Raw genomic sequence first — 14,762 nt, 5'->3', positions numbered from 1 at the left:
AAAGGACAAGTTTATTTAACTCAAAACAGTAAAAGAATTCAGGTAACATAAAAGGTGTCAGGTGTCAAAGGTGTCAAAATCTGTATCAATACCCAGCTACAATCAGTAAGTTAGGGTGTTCTGAGTGGTTGTTTGTATGTCGCTAACTAGTTGTTAGGTTGTTCTGTGTGTTTGCTAGGCTCAAAATAGCCCACTCAATGTCTCTATGATATTCTGATCTCTAGATTTAGCTCTGGTCCCTCCTTCAATAAAAGGCATTTTTATCATCTGTCAGGCAAAAAATTTATATATAAACATTTAGCAAAGTAAATTCACACCTTTCCTCAACAAGCCACAGAATTTGAGCTATATTTCATGTCTGTATCACTTTTCGGAACAAGTTAAGCACTGACATATGAACAATAGTGATAATGATACTAATTTTTGTTTTTAATGGTAGTGTTTGCTAACTCCATGTTAACACAATGCTGTTGTTAGAGTAGCTACTACACAACAAAAATTATATTCTAAATGACTATCATTTGTCTTGTTTTCCAGTGAAAAATATCTGAACATCTTTAAAACTAAAGTTTAAAACTGATATGCAAAACATATTAGGACTTGTAGTCAGTATAGATATTTTTACTGGAACACAAGTCAAGGGATATATTAAGTATACTTTTTTATTGTTATTTTTGCAAAAAATGGTTGCCATTTTGTTTTTTGTTTTTTGGCAAGGATTTCTATAGTACTACAGTAAGATAACATTTAACAGTTATGTTTGGACTTTCATGCAATCACAATCAAAGTGGTATGTTTTTGGCAACATGTATGCAGTCAATAGCCACATTTTTATCCGAATATATTCTGTTATTCTGGTAAATGATAAATTTGACACAGGAAATGCACAGGGCTTTTGAGAAGGCGTGAAGGGCCGGGCTTCCTCTATGACAACACAATGGCCTCTGACTGGCCCCTGCCACCGGATGCTGGGACGAGGAAGTGCGAGCGCTGATAACACACACAACAGCTACAACCCCATCCCACCCCACTCGCCGTCTGGAGACACGACTGCTTCCCACAGGTTCTGCCATTTTTTGCTTATTCATTTCTGTGCCAGGCGGCATTGTGCGATTCAAAATGAAGACGTCAGATATTAAAGACACCTCTCAGTCACCCGGGGTCTCGGAGGTATTGCTCCCTTTCATTCCGTGCTCATCCAGCATTCGGCAGACGGTGTCCTCTGCGCTGGCATGAGAAGATTCTCAAATAGGCTGCTAACACACACACACAATCAATCCGTCTAGTATTTTTACAGAAGGTGAGATTATTTGCAGCTCTTTGTGTGTGTGTGTGTGGGGGGGGGGGGGCGTCCATAGCGTTGTTTATTTGCACACGCTGTCTGCATTGTTTTAGCACCTGATTCACTAAAACAATTATGCAAAGCATATAATGGCACAAATATGTCCGATCTTGTGGGTTGGTTCTAAGTACTAAATTGTGGAGGATGCAGTAGACTACCCCGATCTGGCTTAAGTTAATGCGACTAGACCGCGTCACTTCTCCACTGCAATCTAGGCACCTGAATCAGCTCTTTAAAATGTGAAACTGCGCTTTAGTATGCCATACGTAAACGTATGTTAACCTCATCTACAAAAGAAAAAGGACAAAAGCAACGCATCATGACGATTAGCAAACAATTTGAATTATAACATACTGTTGACAAAAATATGATGAGAAAACATTATATACTGAACTGGTGTTAATTAGCATACTCAAACGCATCATAAATAAATATATAAACATATATATATATATATATATATATGTATATATATGTATGTGTATGTACATATACACCGATAAGCCACAACATTAAAACCACCTGCCTAACATTGTGTAGGTCCCCCTTGTGCTGCCAAAACCACCGCCAGATGCTATTCTTCTCACCACAATTGTTGTGAGAAGAACAGCATCTCAGAATGCGCTGTTTTGGCGGCACGAGGGGGACCTACACAATGTTAGGCAGGTGGTTTTAATGTTGTGGCTGATCAGTGTATGTGCAGTTATAAGGCTCTTCTCCATTATTTGGTCATCATTTGATGATGAATACCTGCTGTACCCAAACTTGGTGAGAAAATAATGACAGAATTTCATTTTTGGGTGAAATATCAGTCACGCAGTGCTATTTCAGCGCATTTAGCACCTGGTTTAACTATATTGTAGCTGTTTAGTGAATATGGTTTTTGCTGTGGAATACCGCATGGTACATGTTTACTGAATTCGCCCCAGTGTGTTCCAACCATCCCAAAAAGCCCAACACTCGTGTGAATTGAATTTCAAAGGTTTCTGTTTGAGATGAGCTGTGTGCGAAAGTGCAAGAGGATGGATTGAATTCTGATTGGGGTTTGGCGATGGGTAAAGAGTATAAATCTGGTGACAAATGGTTTGGAAGAGCATTACTGTGCACAGCTGATAAGGGCCTGTCTCCATAATAGAATGGAGAGGACTTGTCTATCAGCCTATTTGAAACCATTCCTACAAGGTACTGCCTTTCATTAGCGCAGCCCGTGAATAGTGGCGCTGAATGAAAATTGCTACTTACCCTGCGATTACGGAATTGAAAGGTAGCTGTCAAAAGATGGCCAGAGACTCAGAGAAAAGAGGGGTGGTTGTGCGGCTGTCACCATGACAGCAAGTGTGTTTTTCTAAGATTACTATTGTGTGCATTTTATTAAAGGCAGGAAAGAGTAATGGGGCGGATAAGAAGCACACGAGAGGGTGATCCCGAAACACAATCGGAGAAATGTGACTGAGCCATGATGGGTGTAGACCGATCATCACCACTGACTGACTATTTTTGGTTTCTATCAGGCCAGGCTGGATGGAATCGCATTTTCCTGTAGAACGAAAGTGACATCTATATTTCTTTAGCACTTTATCTCTGTCCTGACACTTGTGACTTAAAGTAAACTTACTCCAAATCTCATTTCCTCATGATCAGAAATTAATTCTATGCTGCATTTTAATAGAAGTAGGCAAGTTAGAAAGTTAAAGGAATATTCCGGGTTCAATTAAGGTTAAGATCAATCGACAGCTGTTGTGGCATAATGTTGATTTCCACAAAAAATAATTGTGACTTTTTTTATTTAAAAAAAGCTTAAATCGAGGTTACAGTGAGGCACTTTAATGGAAGTTAATGGGGCCAATTTTTGGAGGGTTTAAAGGCAGAAATGTGAAGCGTATCATTTTATAAATGCACTTGCACTAATTCTTCTGTCAAAACTTGTGCATAATTTGGGCTGTAAAGTTGTTTAAATCATCGTTTTTACGGTCATTTTAGGGTGTTAGAGTTGACTGCGTTATGTCGTAATGGCAGCGAAGTTGTAAAATTGGATATAACTTTACACATAAAAGATTAGTAAGTAATTTTATCACAGTAAAATCGTGTTAACACACATTGTGTACGTCTAGTGGCTTTAATTTTGAGTATTGTAACATTTACCCCATTCACTTCCATTGTAAGTGCTTCACTCTAACTTAGATTTTTACTATTTTTTTAAAGAAAAGGAGGGACGAGTCAAATTATTATTATTTTTTGTGTGGTAATAAACATTGTCACAAATACTGTCGATTGAGCTTAACTTGAATTAAACCCGGAATATTCCTTTAAGTAGTTTAGTTCAACTTCTATTGTACGTTTACTGTAAACAGATTTCCCACAAACCGAGAACTGCGTCAAAATTATTAACGCCGTTATGCTGTACATAAACATTACAGGATTAGATCACCCAAAAATGAGAAGTGTCATTATTTATTCACTCTTGACATTCCAATCATGTCAAACCGATTGCTGTTATTTATGTAATGGAGAGCGTAATGGAGAGCGTTTTCAAACGCTACATTTACGGTGGAATAAATGTAGCAATATTACAAAAACGTAGTAGTATGGACGTGGCCTAAATAGTCACATGGATTACCTTTTTGGCATTTTTGTTCATTTTGGAGCTGACAGAGTTGTATGAAAAAAAAATGTGTTTTTTGTGTTCCACAGGGAAAAAATAGCAGCATACGAGTTTGGAACGACATGAGGGTGAGTAAATAAAGAGAGAATTATTATTTTATTTTTTTCATTCTGGGTAAAATATTCCTCTACGTAGCAAATAACCCAGAATATTCCTTCAAATCAGAAATAAAAAATACAGTATTATATATGAGTATATTCTGGATCCAAAGTGAGGCAAGGGCTCATCCAAAGTCGAGAGGCCCTCACGTGTTCAATGGAGCCATGGAGGATGGAGGTGAGGTGAAGATAAGTGGCCCGTTCGAGAGCATCTACTTTCATGCACTTGAGTTTGTGCTCTCAATCGGTAAAGACTTCGATCAATAGCACTGCGGAAGCAGAGAGGGGGAGAACACAGCCGGAATCAGCAGAATGAGGGAAAACTCGCCCGGATAAAAGCAAAAAAAAAAAAAAAAAAACTGTAATGTGAGTGATGACCGCGGTCAGCGATCTGAGATGAGGAACCTCAGGGAAACCCTTGCTCTCACAGAAGACACAAATAAATTCACACACACAGGCGTAGATTTCAAACATTTGTGCATAAAGGTCATGTGTGTAATGTTTCTGTTTTATGTTAAAATGCTTCTATCCCACCTTAATATGCAGGGACAACAATGTCAGTAATTTCCCCTGAAAAGTGTAAAAATTATTCAAACATTATTTTAACTTTACCATTGTTAAACCGTTTCTTTATCAGAAAACATCCTCACAACAAGATTTTTTTATTGTGGTTGATAATGACTTGTTTTCAGAGAATATATCCTGAACAGATAGGATTTTAATCATAAACTTCACTTAGATTTATGCCTAAAAATATATTATGTGGAAACAAGTACTAATATGTGACACAATTGAGCTTTTTCAATAAATGCATCTCGTTTTGAAGACATTTATATATTTTTACCGAGCAAAAAAATGATGCCAATACTGATTAGAAAATGATTTTTTTTTACTGTGTAATTGGCTCAACTAGTGGAGTGAGTTTGGGGTGGTACTATATGTTTGTCTAAACCAATGAAACCTGTTTGAAAAAGCAGAAATAACATTTTATTTATTTATTTATTTATTTTATTAAAAACTTTTCTCCCGATTTGGAATGTCCGATTCCCACTACTTACTAGGTCTTCATGGTGGCGCGGTTACTCACCTCAATCCGGGTGGTGGAGGACAAGTCTCAGTTGCCTCCGATTCTGAGACCGTCAATCCGCGCATCTTATCACGTGACACGTTGTGCATGACACCGCGGAGACTTACAGCATGCGGAGGCTCATGCTACTCTCCGCGATCCACGCACATCTTACCACACGCCCCATTGAGAGCGAGAACCACTAATCGCGACCACGAGGAGGATACCCCATGTGACTCTACCCTCCCTAGCAACCGGGCCAATTTGGTTGCTTAGGAGACCTGGCTGGAGTCACTCAGCACTCCCTGGATTGGAACTCGTGACTCCAGGGGTGGTAGTCAGCGTCAGTACTCGCTGAGCTACCCAGGCCCCCCAGAAATAACATTTTAAAAACAAATTATAAATAGCTATTAGGTTATTTAATAGAAAAACATTTAGGTGTCATTATAAAAAGCAGAGATGAACACATAAAGGACCTACAACCTTGTGCTATTTTCATTCCAACCTTTCAGTGTGGAGTAGCAAAAATTCCAAGCCTTTTTCAAAGGAATTACACAATTTAAAAAGCTGTTATTAGCTAAACTCCCACTAGCTCTGAACTCGAATGGGTTTAAATGGGTGTGTCGACCAAACACAACTGGTCAGGTCTAGTCAGTTGCAATATCGTGCTGAAGATGATCAGGTTTTTAAACCGATGTTAACCTCTTCTGTCTGCTGATTTCCCTCAAATGGACCGTATAGAGTTTCACAAGATTAAAAGCACTTTTCCGCTCATACAACTTTGAGAAAGCGAGACCTATTTACAGCATTTAATCCCGTTTCAAAGGGGAGATGTGAGGCAGCGGCAGGCCAGCGGATTGATCATCGCCAAATGGTTCCAGTAAAATGCCTGATTGCTTGGGAAGTCAAGATGGTGGATCCCAGGAATTCCGTCAACTTTCTCACTGGCCTTTTGATCTGGAGGGAATTCTGTTGCAGGCAGCCTCTCATATGTCCTGCTTTTGAAACAATACTCCTGTGTCTGATCGCATTGATCTTCTTACGGTGACCTTTAACCCCTCAAGATGCTGCGGAGAGGGAACGAAAGAATGTGGGATGGAGGGGGTGGGGGGATGCTGTCTGCTCTCTCTCTCTCTCTCTCGCTCTTTCTCTCTCTCTCGCCCCTTTTTCATGCAATGATTTCATCGCAGCAAATGGAAATGGCTCACATGTGTTTGCAATTATACCTCACATTGTAATCATGAGACAGGGCCATAAAGTGCACACACACACACACACACAAATGTTTCACATACACACACTCGCTCTCTCTTGAGGGTCCGTGCACATTCTACAAAACTTTTCATCAAACCATATGGTTTTGTCTTCTTGTTGTATATAGGGAGAAGGTTTGAATTTAAAAGAAAACAACAAAAGAGAGCCGTGTGTTTTAAATGAAAATGTAAAGGAGTCCTATCATGCATTTTTTTAAAATGAATTCTATATTGTTTTAATAATTATTTTTTCCTCTTAAAGCTGAAGTGCACAATTTCTGTGCCACAAGTGTCACCAAACAGACTTTAAAAAATACACTCCTCTTGACATTGGTCGGAAACACACAGATACTCCCGCCCTAAACTCACGACATTGGTTGATGGAAAATTTCTGTATCGTCTGGTCGTGATGCTAAAACAAACTTCACCTTCAAAATGGCTTACTTTTAAAGAAAAAAGTTTATTTTACACTGTTAAGAGCCCTCAAAGAAATTGGCACTGGTGGAACATCTACTATAAATATAATCTTTGTTATTTTATAGGTGTTGCTTGCAAAAAAACTATTACATAATAATTTACATTTTACATTTTATACATTTATGTTGTAATTTAGCAGAATTGTTCAGAAATAAACTTCAGCATCTCATTTCTAGCATTGGGATTCTTCTGACAAATATGCAGAGTGGCAGGTGCTACACATCCAGAAACAAGATTTGGTGAACTTCCGCGCATTTCACTCTTGTCGTTTAGGAATAATAGTATATATCCTACTTTCTATTTATTACCTCAAATCATTTATTCTGGATACTTCCTGGTTGTCAAACGTTAGTAAAACACGTCCATGCGATGAACTATATCTGTTCAAATGTGAATATTATACCTCATTCATAAAACATGAACAGAGCGAATTTCTTTGTAATTTTTTGGTCAAACCATTCCCTCAAACTATTGCATTAAACTGAATTTATTACGAAGGAATGATTTTACGAACACTTTACACTCTAAGAAATTGGTTCAGTTCGTGTTTCATTAATGTGGCACAATACAGGATTTAGAATATAGGCCGTCATATATCATCCATATCAATAAAAGAATTATTGCAAAATTTTCAGACTAGCTATCAGCCAGCTTGTGCAACCTAGATTTGGAGAAAAAAACCTGAAATAAATGCAGCTGTTTGTGGTGCAGCTGCACTTAGTAATCAAAAATGGGCTTCAGGCGACACAACACACATTCTCCGTCCTAATGAAGACAGCACGGGCTTGCCCGAGGAGGACATCTCTGTGACCCGAGGCCCTTATGACTTTGGTAATTGTGTCGGTTGTAAACAGACTGCCTGGCTACCACCCTGAGATGTTTACGGAGTCTCGGTGCTTAGACACTCCGGGTCTGAGCAAACAATCCCATTAACTGACTAGAGGAGCCGTGATCTAAATTACTCACCTGACCTTTACTCCTATAATAGACTCGCTCTGGAGGAAGATGACAGCTAGTTGAGCAGGAGGTGCAATAAGAATATACTCTGCACTGAATCTTACACTTTAAGTTGGTTGGAAAAAATGCATTTCTTTACATTTGCAAGACGCACAAAGACATGTACTGTACAATTTTGTGTTTTGTACATTTTGTCATTCCACAAATCACAAATAAGATCTCTTTATTATCTCAATTGTTTCTTCTAGGCAGCAGAGAGATTAAATGGAGAGCATTTTTTCATATCTGTCTGTTTGTCATTCTATCATTCTGTCGTTCTATCTATCTGCCTGTCTGTCGTTCGGTCGGTCTGTTGTTTGGTCGGTTGATCTGTCTATCATTCTATCTGTCTTCATTCTGTCTGTCTGTGTGTCAGTCTATCTATCTATCTATCTATCTATCTATCTATCTATCTATCTATCTATCTGTCTGTCTGTCTGTCTGTCTGTTATTCTATCTATCTGTCTGTCTGTCTATCTATCTATCTTTCTATTTATATGCTGGTCAGTCTGTCTTTCTATATGTCTATCATTCTGTCTGTCTGTCTATTATTATATCTGTCTTTCTGTCTATCTGTATGTCTGTCTGTCATTTTATCTGTCTGTCTTTATGTCTGTCTGTCTATCTGTCTGTCTGTCTATCTATCTATCTATGTATCTATCTATCTGTCTGTCTGTCTGTCTGACTATCTATCTATCTGTCTATCTGTATGTCTGTCTGTCATTTTATCTGTCTGTCTTTATGTCTGTCTGTCTATATGTTTGTCAGTCGGTCGGTCTGTCTTTCAATATGTCTATCGTTCTTTCTGTCTGTCTATCATTATATCGTTCTGTCTGTCTATCTGTATGTCTGTCTGTCTGTCTATCATTATATCTGTCTTTCTGTCTATCTGTATGTCTGTCTGTCCTTTTATCTGTCTGTCTTTATGTCTGTCTGTCTGTCTGTCTGTCTGTCTGTCTATCTATCTATCTATCTATCTGTCTGTCTGTCTGTCTGCCTGTCTGTCTGTCTGTTGTTCTATCTATCTATCTATCTATCTATCTATATGTTTGTCAGTCGGTCGGTCTGTCTTTCAATATGTCTATCGTTCTTTCTGTCTGTCTATCATTATATCGTTCTGTCTGTCTATCTGTCTGTCTGTCTATCTATCTATCTATCTGTCTGTCTGTCTCTCTATTGTTCTGTCTGTCTATCTATCTATCTATCTATCTATCTATCTATCTATCTATCTATCTGTACGTCTGTCTGTCATTTTATCTGTCTGTCTTTATGTCTGTCTGTCTATATGTTTGTCAGTCGGTCGGTCTGTCTTTCAATATGTCTGTCGTTCTTTCTGTCTGTCTATCATTATATCGTTCTGTCTGTCTATCTGTATGTCTGTCTGTCTGTCTATCTTTCTGTCTATCTGTCTGTCTTTATGTCTGTCTGTCTATCTATCTATCTATCTATCTGTCTATCTGTCTGTCTGTCATTTTATCTGTCTGTCTTTATGTCTGTCTGTCTATATGTTTGTCAGTCGGTCGGTCTGTCTTTCAATATGTCTGTCGTTCTTTCTGTCTGTCTATCATTATATCGTTCTGTCTGTCTATCTGTATGTCTGTCTGTCTGTCTATCTGTCTGTCTTTATGTCTGTCTGTCTATCTATCTATCTATCTATCTATCTATCTATCTATCTATCTATCTGTCTATCTGTCTGTCTGTCATTTTATCATGTTATTTATTTATCTGTTTGTCTCTCTTTCTATCTGACTGTCTATCGTTCTGTCTATCTATATGTCTGTCAATATGTCTTTCTATCTGATTGTTGATTGGTCAGTCTGTCTATCTATCGTTCTATCTGTCTGTCGTTCTGTCTGTCTGTCGTTCTTTCTGTCTATCTGTGTATATGTCTGTCTGTCTGTCTGTCTACAGTATTATCACACAAATGATAACAGTATCTTAAACATCTTCTAAAATTATTCATGTTTCTTTAAATCCTCCATTTTGCTGATAATTTGAGCCGTCTTTAGCCCGTGGCAGAGCTGAAATTGTGTCTCTCTCTTATTGATATACAGCACCAGCCGCAACTTTGAGTCGGGTATTTCCAGATGCCACACAAAAGACTTAATTCAGTCACTTGTCGAATGTGTTAACTGTTTGCTCTGGACATGACAAACTCACATGAAAAATTCTGCACATAAAAAACAGCCTCTGAGCATGTTAAAAAAGGATTCAACATAACGTGGGAACAATCAAATAGATTTTTTATGTCTTTCACTGTGGTTTTTTAATTGGTTTCCTTTCTTTTTCCTTTGTAGAAAAACAGACTGAAAATATTATCCTAAGTCATAGATCTAATTCTCCATTCCACATAGTTCAACTGCCATCGTTATCGGACATGCAGGGCCGTAGCAAGGTCTTCTGAACCCCCTGACCTTATATTGCTCTGGGCCCCTTTCCTATAAAAAAAAAAAATACAGTTTTAAATTTGTTGTGGGGCCCACCTGGACCTGTAGGCCCCTAGAATCATTACCACATTTCAACCCACTAGCTACGGCCTTGGACGTGTAAAAATAAGTGGTAGGATTTAAATTTCAATTAGTTAAACTGTTATTGTAAGGCTTCAGAAGTCTTGGGATATAGTGGACTGATTTGTATGAACTATTTTTATAAGAAATGTTGTCCTTTTTGGAGCTCAACACCTCCAGTCCCCATTCGTTTTTATTGTATGGAAAACCTTGTCTCATACATTCTGCAAAGCAAGAAAGTCATATGGGTTTGGAATTGGACTCTTACAGACACACTTCAATCATGTTGTTGTTCTGATGCAATGCAGTCTGGAGCGTCGGCAGCATGCAGTGAACCAGAGAAGCTGTGAGGCATCCCAGCTGATCCGCCGCCCTGACAACACCCTTCTATCCCCCACTGAAATCTTTATTTATGGTCCCCACACTTCCGCTCCATCGCCAGGGCAATTAAACTGCCGCTGTCTCAGGCCATAGAGCCGCGCACCTTCCATTAGAGTTTCTATTTGGTGATGTATGCAAGGACACACTTTATTTTTTTGTCACCTTTCCACTTCTATGGTTACATACTACAAACTGTAGGTGTATGTAGTAGGGATGCACAATATTCAGTGGCCCCTAAAATGTATTTAGACACTTAAAGAGATAATTCACACAAAAATTATAATTCATCATCATTTACTCACCCTCAAAACCATATTACTTTCTTCCATGGCACACAAAAGGAGATGTTAGGCAATGAAAGTAAATGGTACTGAGACTGAACATTTGGTGTAACATCTCCTTTTGTGTTTCAGGAAAGAAAGAAAGTCAAAAAGGTTTGGAACATCATGAGGCGTGAAAATGAGAGCGAACTATGCCTTTAACCTCCTGAGACACAAGCGTGACTGCTGTGGGTATTTTCCATTTCCCTTTTTTATTTGTAACTAGTAGCCCCTAATAAACATGCAAAAAAGAAAAAGAAAAATTTAAAATAACATTCTAGAGCAAATAGTTTTGCTAAAAAATGTATGTCCTCATATGTGGACAGCAGGACTAAGTTGTGAAATTTTAAATAATACCAAGCTTTGGCAACCAATAATCCTCTCAGCAGTCCGAACAGTCCTTTGTAGTCTTCTGATGTCTGATTTCATAGCTGAACCAAACCAGACAGTTATTGGAGTGCAGAGGACAGACTCAATGACTGCTGAGTAGAACTGTATCAGCAGCACCTGTGGCAGGTTGAATTTCCTCAGCTGGCGAAGGAAGTACAACCTCTGCTGGGCCTTTTTCACAATGTCAATGTGTGTCTCCCACTTCAGGTCCTGTGAGATGGTAGTGCCCAGGAACCTGAATGACTCCACTGCTGCCAAAGTGCTGTTTAGAATGGTGAGGGGGGTCAGTGTTGGGGTGTTTCTCCTAAAGTCCACAATGATCTCCACTGTTTTGAGCGGGTTCAGCTCAAGGTTGTTTTGACTGCACCAGACAGCCAGCTGTTCACCCTCCCTTCTGTATGCAGACTCATCGTCATCTCAGATGAGGCCGATGACAGTGGTGTCATATGCACACTTCAGGAGCTTGACAGAGGGGTCCTTGGCAATGCAGTCACTGGTGTAGAGGGAGAAGAGTAGTGGGGTGAGCACACATCCCTGGGGGGCACCAGTGCTGATTGTACAGGTGCTAGAAGTGAGTTTCCCCTGTCTCACAAGCTGCTGCCTGTCCGTCAGAAAGCTGGTAATCCACTGACAGATAGACATGGGAACAGAGAGTTGGTGTAATTTATTCTGGAGTATAGCTGGGATGATGGTGTTGAAAGCTGAACTGAAGTCCACAAAAAGGATCCTTGCATATGTCCCTGGTCTGTCCAGATGTTGCAGGATATGATGCAATCCTATGTTGACTGCATCATCCACAGACCTGTTTGCTCGATAAGCAAATTTAAGAGGATTTAGAAAGGGTCCAGTGATGTTCTTCAGGTGGACCAACACCAGTCTCTCAAATGATTTCATGACCACAGACGTCAGGGCAACAGGTCTGTAGTCATTAAGTCCTGTGATTTTTGGTTTCTTTGGGACAGGAATAATGATTGAGCGTTTGAAGCAGCATGGGACTTCACACTGCTCCAGTGATCTATTGAAAATCTGTGTGAAGATGGGGGTCAGCTGGTTAGCACAGGATCAAAGACACGATGATGTGAGCCACGTCTTTCGGAAACAAAAGACGAGGAAAGCTGGTGAGACCCAGATGGCACGGCTCACATCATCTTCACAGATCTTAAGTGCAGGTTGAGTAGCAGGAGGGGGAGGAGGGGGGTTGAGGTGTTGGTGTTTGTGTGAAGTGAAGGTCAGAGTGGGTGTGGGGTGTGAGATTGGGCCTTTCAGATCTGCAGTAGAACACATTCAGGTCATCAGCCAGTTGTTGGTCCACCACAGGGTTGGGGGTAGGAGTCCTGTAATTTGTGAGTTGTTTCATGCCACTCCACACTGATGCAGGGTCGTTAGCTGAAAACTTGTTTTTCGGCTTCTCAGAGTATCTTCTTTTTGCCACTCTGATTTCCCTGTCCAGTGTGTTCCTGGCCTGATTGTACAAGACTTTATCCCCACCCCTGTAAGCATCCTCTTTGACCTGTCGAAGCTGCCTGAGCTCTGCTGTAAACCACGGTTTGTCATTGTTGAACTTTAAATAAGTCCTAGTAGGAATGCACATATCCTCACAGAAACTGATATATGATGTAACAGTATCTGTGAGCTCATCCAGGTCTGTGGCTGCAGCCTCAAAAACACTCCAATCCATGCAATCGAAGCAGGCTTGTAGTTCCCGCTCTGCTTCATTGGTGCATCTCTTTACAGTCCTTACTACTGGCTTGGTTGATTTTAATTTCTGCCTGTAGGTTGGAAGAAGATGAACCAGACAGTGATCAGAGAGTCCCAAAGCTGCTCTAGGGACAGAGCAATATGCATCCTTTATTGTTGTGTAGCAGTGATCCAGTATGTTCCTGTCTCTGGTGGGGCATGTAATGTGCTGTTTGTATTTGGGCAGTTCACGTGTGAGATTTGTTTTGTTAAAATCCCCAGGAATAATAATAACTGAGTCCGGGTATTGTTGTTCCAATTGTATTAGTCATACTGGTCAAGCTAAATTACTAAAAAATTCAGATGTCCATTCAGTTAAATGGGCAGCAACAGGGAGGACAATAACAGGGTGGACATTCAGTGGATAAATGATTCTGTTAACATAAATACTGTATATTGAGTTTTAAATGAATTTTAAATCTTCCCATAACAGGGTGGACATGTTATGCTTGACCACATATGACTAACACCACAAAATAAATGAGTTATAAACTTCAAATAACTCAAAGTAATTTTGCAGAATTGGTGATGTCCACCTCCAGTGTGTGTGATGTCATTTCCTGACATATATATTCAGAGAAAGGTTATAATATCATGACATAACAGGGTGTGCAATAAATCAAGTGACACACAAAAAACTTCCTCTATCAGTGTTAAAATGACACATTTACCACAAATGAATACATGTTAGTGAGAGAATGTTACACAAAATTCTTAGAAATCCAATGATTTAGCATTTATTTTTGTCAAAGATGTTTGACGTGCAGTTTTTGGGACATGAGAAAATGACATGGTGCAATAGAAAAGGATTTCAATTATTTAAAATTTAACTTTTAAGCCCACAGAAGTGTGTAACATTATAAAAAGTCTTTATTCTTTTTCACAAGCCTATCAAAATTATAATCGGGTGAAATTAAACAATATAAATACCACACACACTTGTAATGGGGACTTAAATGACACAGAATTGTAGGAATGACCCATATTTACAGGCGTTCCTGTGCGAGACGTGCTTTACATTGAAAAACAGCTCGGACGGACACAAAAACGTGTTCAGTGCGAACGTCCCCTACTAAACATAAAATGATAAACACTTTAATACAACGAACAGGACGAAGAGAGAAAGGGAAAGAAAAGGCTTAATATGAAAATAGTGCATTTCCCCTTGGATTAGTGTCGTTGTTTTGGCAGTAAATAGTATTTATCATAAGGGAAATGTAAGAAAATCATGTAAAGTGTTTTAACAACCCCTGTACTACTGTACTTTTATTTTGAATTAATGCAGTAATCCAGTTTTTCTTACTTCCCTCTCTCTCTTCCAGAACGAGCTCTGACATATGCAATAAAATGTAATGGCATGTCATGAATAGGTGTGTTTACTGGTGTTTTAAAATCCCCGTGGTGGGAAATTAACATGCACTCGAATGCTATATGATTTTGACAAAATTCTCTTGCTTCTGACATATAACATGCGGTGATTGCCACTGATCTTTCCCCCAGCCGTTTCTGTGTCAAGTGTAGCGTCCGTGTAAA

General features: G+C 39.3%; 1 long non-coding RNA gene across 1 annotated transcript; it reads left to right on the top strand.

Annotated features, from left to right (window-relative positions):
* The first annotated feature begins 976 nt into the window (after positions 1 to 976).
* LOC127433718 (uncharacterized) lies at positions 977 to 7,144 on the top strand. The gene is made up of 3 exons (XR_007895917.1): positions 977 to 1,300; positions 4,034 to 4,072; positions 4,170 to 7,144. It is a non-coding gene; the product is annotated as an uncharacterized LOC127433718 (long non-coding RNA).
* The last annotated feature ends 7,618 nt before the right edge of the window (positions 7,145 to 14,762 follow it).

Source organism: Myxocyprinus asiaticus, chromosome 43 (genome assembly GCF_019703515.2).
Source record: "Myxocyprinus asiaticus isolate MX2 ecotype Aquarium Trade chromosome 43, UBuf_Myxa_2, whole genome shotgun sequence".
NCBI classification, from domain to species: domain Eukaryota; kingdom Metazoa; phylum Chordata; class Actinopteri; order Cypriniformes; family Catostomidae; genus Myxocyprinus; species Myxocyprinus asiaticus.
The sequence above is the reverse complement of the archived record's forward strand: the minus strand, read 5'-3'. Positions and strand labels throughout refer to the sequence as shown.